Source organism: Carlito syrichta, unplaced genomic scaffold (assembly GCF_000164805.1).
Source record: "Carlito syrichta isolate Samal-C Ts95f unplaced genomic scaffold, Tarsius_syrichta-2.0.1 Scaffold311944, whole genome shotgun sequence".
In the NCBI taxonomy this organism is placed as follows: Eukaryota; Metazoa; Chordata; class Mammalia; order Primates; family Tarsiidae; genus Carlito; species Carlito syrichta.
Window position 1 is genome coordinate 568,543 of NW_007256040.1, and position 7,754 is coordinate 576,296.

At 41.0% G+C, this 7,754-nt stretch overlaps 1 pseudogene; it reads left to right on the forward strand.

The window, feature by feature from the left end:
* Positions 1–2,407: 2,407 nt before the first annotated feature.
* LOC103271849 overlaps positions 2,408–7,754 on the forward strand; it is a 10,743-nt pseudogene continuing 5,396 nt past the window's right edge.

Here is a 7,754-nt window from a genome sequence, read left to right on the forward strand (position 1 = left end):
TAAACATTGATCATGCAGATACTCTTGTTGATGAGGTATGTTCCCCCTCCCCTAGCAGTTTCCCTCAACTGCCAATCCCACCCTCCCTCTCCTGACAGTTTTTCACTACTGCCAATTGCTTTCTTATAGCATTATAATTGTTCAAGTTCAGCTTATGAGTGAGACCATATGCAACTCAGTTCTTCGTTTCTGTGATAAATCACTGAGTATGATCGACTCCAAATCCATCCAAGTTGCTGCAAAGTCCATATATTTGTCCTTATTTATGGCTGCATAATATTCCATTGTGTATATTTACCACATTTTTTTATCCAGTCCAGCTGTCATTAATGTTTTCAATTTTTCTTCAGACTTTGTCAAGGTGGCTATGTTTCCGTGTTAAAGCACAGTTGTAAATAGTTTGCAGGAAAATGTTTCAACTTACGTTGATAAATTAAAGGTTTTGTCTAGTTATACATGTAGTTTGTGGGACTAATTTCACTTTCCAACCCGGGCTCAGTGACTCATTCTGTAATCCCATGCCTTTGGGAGGCTGAGGTGAGAGGATTGCCTGAGCCCATGGGTTTGAGACCCACCTGGGCAACTTGGCAAGACTTCATCTCTACAATAAATCAAAAATCAACTGGGCATGGTAGTGCATGCCTGTAGTTCCAGCTACTTGGAAGGCTGAGGTGGAAGGATCACTGGAGCCCAGCAGGTCAAGGCTGCAGTGGCTCGGAGCGGCCACTGCACTACAGTCTGGGCACCAGAGTGAGATCCAACTCAAAAAAAAAAAAATTTCACTTTCCATTATTGTTTCTAAGGCAATAGCTTTTTATTTTTTATCATTTCTTTTTTAATAATTTTGTCTATGCTCTCATTCGATATTTTATTAAACCCAAAAAATATTCAGTTAAAGTCCCACTGTTTCCTATTTGTGCCCTTGGAAATAAATTTTTAAAAAAAATCTCTACAGCCCACTTCAGCAAGAAGTAGTTACAGAAGATTGATCTTTGCCCCATTTTCCAGGACCATAAGAATATTTCCAAGAGTAGGAATAGAAAAATAAAAAAGAAAAACAAGAGCCAAAAGCGATTTTTTATCTTGTTCTTAAACCCTGCATGCATGACCAGTATCACCACCTCCCCTCCATTGTCTCCACCTTTGACAACTCACCTCCGCTCTTGGATGAATCTGTCCCTCCATCTTCCTCTCCAGGAAGTTCCAAAGAGGGAAGATCGAGATAAGCAACACTTCTTGATGCATATTCTTTTCTTGATCTCTGATTTATATATATATATATAAGACATTATGCATATATACACATTATACACATGTATATATGTATGTATATAAATATAAATATACATATTTATATTTATATTGGTATATAATATAAATGGGGCCACTTGGTTCAATTCTTAGTGGATACTGGGGTGGAACTTTCAGTCCTAAAGTCACCATTAGGACCTATGTCTTAAAATTAACTTTTAATACAAGGAACAACAGGAATGATTACCAATATTTATATTTATATTGGTACTTATATTGAACCTTTGCACTTTGGCAGGGTCCAGGACATTAGAAATTTTTCACTGTACTCTATTAGCTGGGTTTAGGGGGCAGCCCAAAAACCCATTAATTTTTCTAAAACTACTGAGGTTCTTCAGGGACCCGAGGAGTCTCCAGGGGCATTTTGAATGTCTCTAAGAGATGTTTCAAACCTACACCCCTTTTGACCCCGTGACTCCTGAGAATCCTCAGGCCATCAATTTGGCATTTGTGGCACAAGCCACAATGGATATTTGGGGGAAAAAATTACAGAAGTTAGAAGGCTTTGCAGGAATGAACATTTCTCAGCTGCTTGAAGTAGTTCAGAAAGTTTACAATAACTGAGATGCTGAAAAACAGAAACAAACAGTATAGGCCAGGATCTTAGTGATGACCCTCAGGGCCCAGGAACTGGTTCCAAGCCTCCATGCCAAAAGTCTGATAACCAAAATTGCCCAAAGGGTCAAAAACCTGAATGCATTAAGTTAGCAAAGAACCAGTGTGCTTATTGCAATGAGTTTGGGCATTGGGTCATAGATTGTTCCTATTGCCCTCCTCCATAGGAAAACCAAGACCCAGACCCTAAGCCCATTCTGGTCCTGCCCTTGGCTGGAAAGGCAGAAAATTATTCAGACTCTTTCTCCTTGGGCCCTCACTGCAGCTAAATGGGGCCACTCAGTTCAACTCTTAGTGGATACTGGGGCAGAACTTTCATTCCTAAAGTCACCATTAGGACCTATGTTTAAAAATTAACTTTTAATACAAGGAACAACAGGAATGATTACCAATTGCAAATTCACTTCTAATCGGACTGTTGACGGGACAAAAGCGGGTAGCACACTCATTAATAGTAGCTCCTTAGTGTCCATTCCCTCTCATGGGTCGAGATCTATTATGGAAATTAAGAGCAACTATTGTGTTTTCACCTGACAAAACTGAAATGTTTATTCCTACTGCATATCAAATGCTCTTAACTGTTCCACTTTCTGAAAAATATCTTTTAATCTCTCCAAAGTATACTACTAAAAATGTTCCATCAAGCTTACTTTTACAGTTGCAGCAGGAATTTCCTTTTGTCTGGGCAGAAGTCAACCCTCTAGGATTGGCAAAACATCACCCTCCAATGGTGGCAAATTTACTGGCATCAGCTACTCCTGTTTGAGCCCACCAGTACCCTATGAGTTTTCAGGCCTGGGAAGGAATTGCTCCTCACATAAAAAGACTTAGCTGCCAACGTTCTGACTCCATGCAAGTCAGCATGAAACACAACTTTCTTGTCAGTTCAGAAACCAGGAACTTCTGACTACTGTCCAATTCAAGACTTAAGAGAAGTCAACAAGGAGTAGAAACTATTCATCCAACTGTTCCTAACCCATACACTTCACTTAGTCTAATTCCCCCTCAACATCAGGTATATACTATTCTAGACTTAAAGAATGTTTTTTCTCTGTTCCCCTGTCTCCTGTCAGCCAACCTATCTTTGCTTTTGAGTGGACAAATCCAGACACAGGAGACACCTGTCAGTTAACTTGGACATGACTACCACAAGGCTCCAAGAACTCCCTAACCCTCTTTGGGGAGGCCTTGCAACAGGATTTGTCAGGGTTCCGTGCCCAACACCCTGAATGTACTTTGCTTCATTACATTGATGACCTCCTACTTGTAGCTGCAGATTTGGACACCTGTTTACAAGGTACTAAAGCTTTGTTGTAACTTCTCCAGGGCCCAGGATACCAAATATCAGCAACAAAAGCACAGCTTTGCTCTGGCAAGGTGTCATACCTTGGATACAAGCTCCAAGAGGGCAAGTGAGCCCTAACCTCAGCCCAGAAAAGCCATTCTCCAAATTCCCATGCCGATCACCAAGAAACAGGTATGGGAATTCTTGAGGGTGTCAGAGTATTGCTGGCTATTAATTCCAGGATTTGCTGAAATTGCCAAATCCTTGTATTGGCCACAGCAGGGGATCAACCCCTAAATTGGACTGCTGCGGAGGAATAAGTGTTCCAACAGCTAAAAACAGTTCTAACTCAAGCTCCAGCACTAGTCCTTTCTGATGTTACAAAACCTTTCCACTTGTTCACATGAATAGTGAGGAATTGCCAAAGGGGTACATGGAAAAGAACAGTGGCTTATTTGTCAAAGAGCCTGGACCTGGTAGCTTCTGGTTGGCCCTCTTGTCTTCAAGCAATTGTGACCATGGCTTTGCTGGTTAAAGAAGCAGACAAGTTAACTTTCAGCCAGAACCTGGCTTTAACTGCAACCCATGCTGTTGAGACTCTGGTATGGGGAGCCTCTGGCCATTGTATGTCAAACACACATATTACCCAGTATCAGAGCCTACTACTAGACCAACCCAGACTAACTTCTCTTCTACTCAATCCCTCAACCCAGCAACCCTGTTGCCTGATGACCATCTGGAGACGCTGGTGCATGACTGCAAGGATGTGTTGGACATTACCCAGACCAGCCAACCTGATATTTGGGACACTCCTCTGCACCAGACTGATGCTGACCTGTTCACAGATGGTAGCAGCCTGGTACTAAATGGAGTCCTTAAGGTTAGTGCAGGAGTAGCTACAGCTCATGATGCAATCTGGTCACAGGCACTACCTCAGGGTACTTCTGCCCAAAAGGCTGAGTTAATTACTCTAACTCAGGCCTTGTGCTAGGGAGTAGAAAAACGAGTAAACATCTTCACTGATAGCCAGTATGCATTTGCTGCACTTCATGTACCAGCCATAACCTGCAAAAAATGTGGCCTTCTCACCACAGCAGGTAAAACTATCAAAAATAAAGAAGAAATATTAGCCCTCTTGAAAGTTATTTAGTTTCCTAAAGAGGTGGCTTTTATAAAGGTCACCCAAAATCTGACATTTTAGAAGCAATTGAAAACTGCCTGGCAGACCTGGCAGCTCAGGGAGCAGCAGAACTCCCAACTGAACCCCTAACTATTTTACCAGTTAAAACTTTTCTAGTCCCTTCTCTCCCACAGTGGCCCAGATATACACATAAAGGAGAAGCTGCAGAGGTGGCAGGAGCTTACAAGAAACCTGACAGCTGGTGGGTTAAAGAATCCAGAATTGTTCTGCCTGAAGTTCTTGAAGAAAAATTAATAAAACAACTCCACTCTACCACCCACCTAGGAGGAACTAAAATGGCTGAACTGTTAAACCATTTTTATATTATCAACAACTTAAAAGATCAAGCTAACTCAGCAACTTTAATTGATGCTACTTAAAAGATCAAGCTAACTCAGCAACTTTAATTGATGCTTGTGCCCACGTCAATCCTAAGGGAGGGTCAAAACTCCTTCCAGTAATCAGGGCATGAGAATTAAGTCCTGGTGAAAAATGGGAAGTAAACTTTACTGAAATAAAACCTCCACATGCAGGATACAATTATTTACTGGTATTAGTAGACACTTTTTCAGAATGGGTAGAAGCATTTGCCACAAGAAATGAAACTGCCCTTATGGTTGCAAAATACTTGTTAAATAAAATAATTCCTAGGTGCAGGCTTCCTCTTTCTATTGGTTCAGATAATGGTCCTGCCTTCACCTGGTCTATAATACAGCTGGTTAGTAAAACACTAAAGATCAAATGGAAACTGCATTGTGCTTACCAACCACAAAGCTCTGCAGAGGTAGAATGCATGAACTGGACTCTAAAAAATACTTTATCTAAATTAATAATAAAAACCTGTGAAAAATGGGTAACTCTTTTTCCCCTAACTCTCCTTCAAGCTAAATGTACCCTATACAAGGCTGGATTTACTCCCTATAAAATCATGTTTGAAAGACCCCCTCCTCTGTTACCCCATTTGAGGTATCCTATTCTAGAAGAGTGTACTAATCAATCTCAGCTAAAGTATCTCCAGTCTTTACAGTGGGTGCAGGACCTTGTCCACATCAATATCCATGCTGTACTGCCAACTCCAACCTCCACACCGTGTCATCTGTTCCAGACTGGAAATTTGATCTACATCAAAAAGTTCCAGAAAGGACTGAGCTCCTCTTGGAAAGGACCATATGAAGTCATCCTCACCACTCCAATGTCACTCAGTGTTGGTGGGATACTGACCTGGATTCATCATTCAGAAGTCAAGGAAGCTGCCAACGCTGAAACCTGGCTCAGCCAAGCCTGTGACTGGAACGCTGATGTGACCCTCTGCCCACAACAACAGGACTGTAAACCGACATCCTGATAATCCTCTCAAGATCACCCTCCGAGCCCATTATCCTGCATCACCTAATCAGCCAACACAACAGAAATCGTGAGACTTTATTCATAACTGATTATCTGAATGCATTGCACTCATCCCTTGCCTCTCCTTTTTGCTATCCCACTTGTTCTAGAATTTAAAACAGCACTGCTTACTGCAGCTCCTGCAGAATGGCCAGGCTGCAAGAAAGTTCTGTTAACACTGTTTTAACTCCACAACCAGGTAAATTCTTTAGCCAAGGTCGTCCTCCAAAATCGGATATGTCTTGACTTATTGTTCATGTCTCAGGGAGGGCTTTGTGCTGCAATCGGAGAAACTTGTTGTTTCTATGCCAATAAATCAGGAATCATCAAAAAAACTCTCCAAAAGGTCTTGGAAAACATAAACAAAAGATGAAAGAAGCTAAATGACAGTAAGTCCTGGTTCCAATCCTTGTTCAGTTGGAATCCATGGCTGACTACTTTGCTTACTAGTCTAGTAGAACCTCTTATACTTCTCTTCCTTGGTCTGCTCATTGGACCTTGCATTTTAAACTGGTTTGTTAACTTTGTCAAAAAATAAATCAACTCAGTTAACAATCTGTATACCAGAACCTATTATAATTCCCTTCCCTTAACTGAAGAGTCAATGAATTGACTCATGCACAACTAAAAGAGGGGAATGAAATGAGCTAAATCAGTTAATAAAATAAAATTACTAGCAAAATAATAGTATCAACCAGCTGACTCCATTTTGTTTAAATCTTCCATCTTAGTTGCCTGTCTGACCTAAAAATCACTCTTCGGTGCCTACCTGTGTTTACAGTAACATTCCCATGACCACAGATCCCCCAACTTTGTCTCATTTGGGCAGGTCATGCTGACTGTTTCCTGCTGACTATTACAAAATTCCTTAGCCATAAGTTCCATGTAATTGTATGCTTTGTCAACTGAAATCAAATGTTATGCTTTGCAAAACCCCATTGTTACATTTTTATATTTTGTTCTTATATTTTGTCAATGACCTCACCAAGGTAACTCCATTGTGTAATGATTCTTCTACCCTGTCTCTATGTAACTGCCTTAACTATATTTTAATGGCAGAACTCCAGGGACTTTCTGGGCACTGGCTATACCTAAGACATAAAATTAATCAAAGCTCCCCAACAATCAAAAATTTCCATTTTGGTTGCCAAGTTGTTAGTTAATAGTTGCTGTGGTAATAAGTTGCTATGTGGCCCATATTGCAAATTTTGCCTGTAAAGGGTCAAGAGTTTTTTTCCTGGCATTTGCCTGCTCTTGACCCAGGCATTAATAAACTCATAATTAATTAAACTCAGTTTCCTGGTGGGACTTCAGCTTTCTTACTCTGTCATAACACATGGCCACACCAAAGTCTAGCAAGACAATGGCCCCAGCTCTGTTTTTGATCCAACACCAGAATTGCCCCTAATGCTTCATTTATGGCAACCTAAGCTTTTTCTAGCCTACTCCTTCAAATTATTTCATCTAGTTACTCAGTTCCAATGCTAATTTCACATTTTCAACTTCTTTCTAGGACAACAGCCCCAATTAGGGGTAAAACTTTCCTGTCTCAGTCTGTTTCGTGCTGCTAGAATATAATACCTGAGACAAGATAATTTATAATAAACACAAATTGATCAATTTACAGTTATGAAAGCTGGGAAGTTCAAGATTAAGGGGTTGGTATATGGTAGTGGTCTTCTTGCTGTATCACCCTATGGCAGAAAGCAAGAGGGTAGAAAAATGTGCAGGAATGAGAACTAAAAAGGGGACTGAACTCATGCTATTATCAGAAACCTACTCCTGGAGTAACTAGCACACTCCAATAATAACACTGTTAATCCATTCATGAAAGCAGAGCATGACCTAATCACCTCTTAAGAGTTCCACCTGTAGCTGGGCTGGGTGGCTCAGCCTGTAATCCAGCAATTTGGGAGGCTGAGGTGAGTGGATTGCCTGAGCCCACGGGTTCGAGACCCACCTGGGCAACTTGGCGAG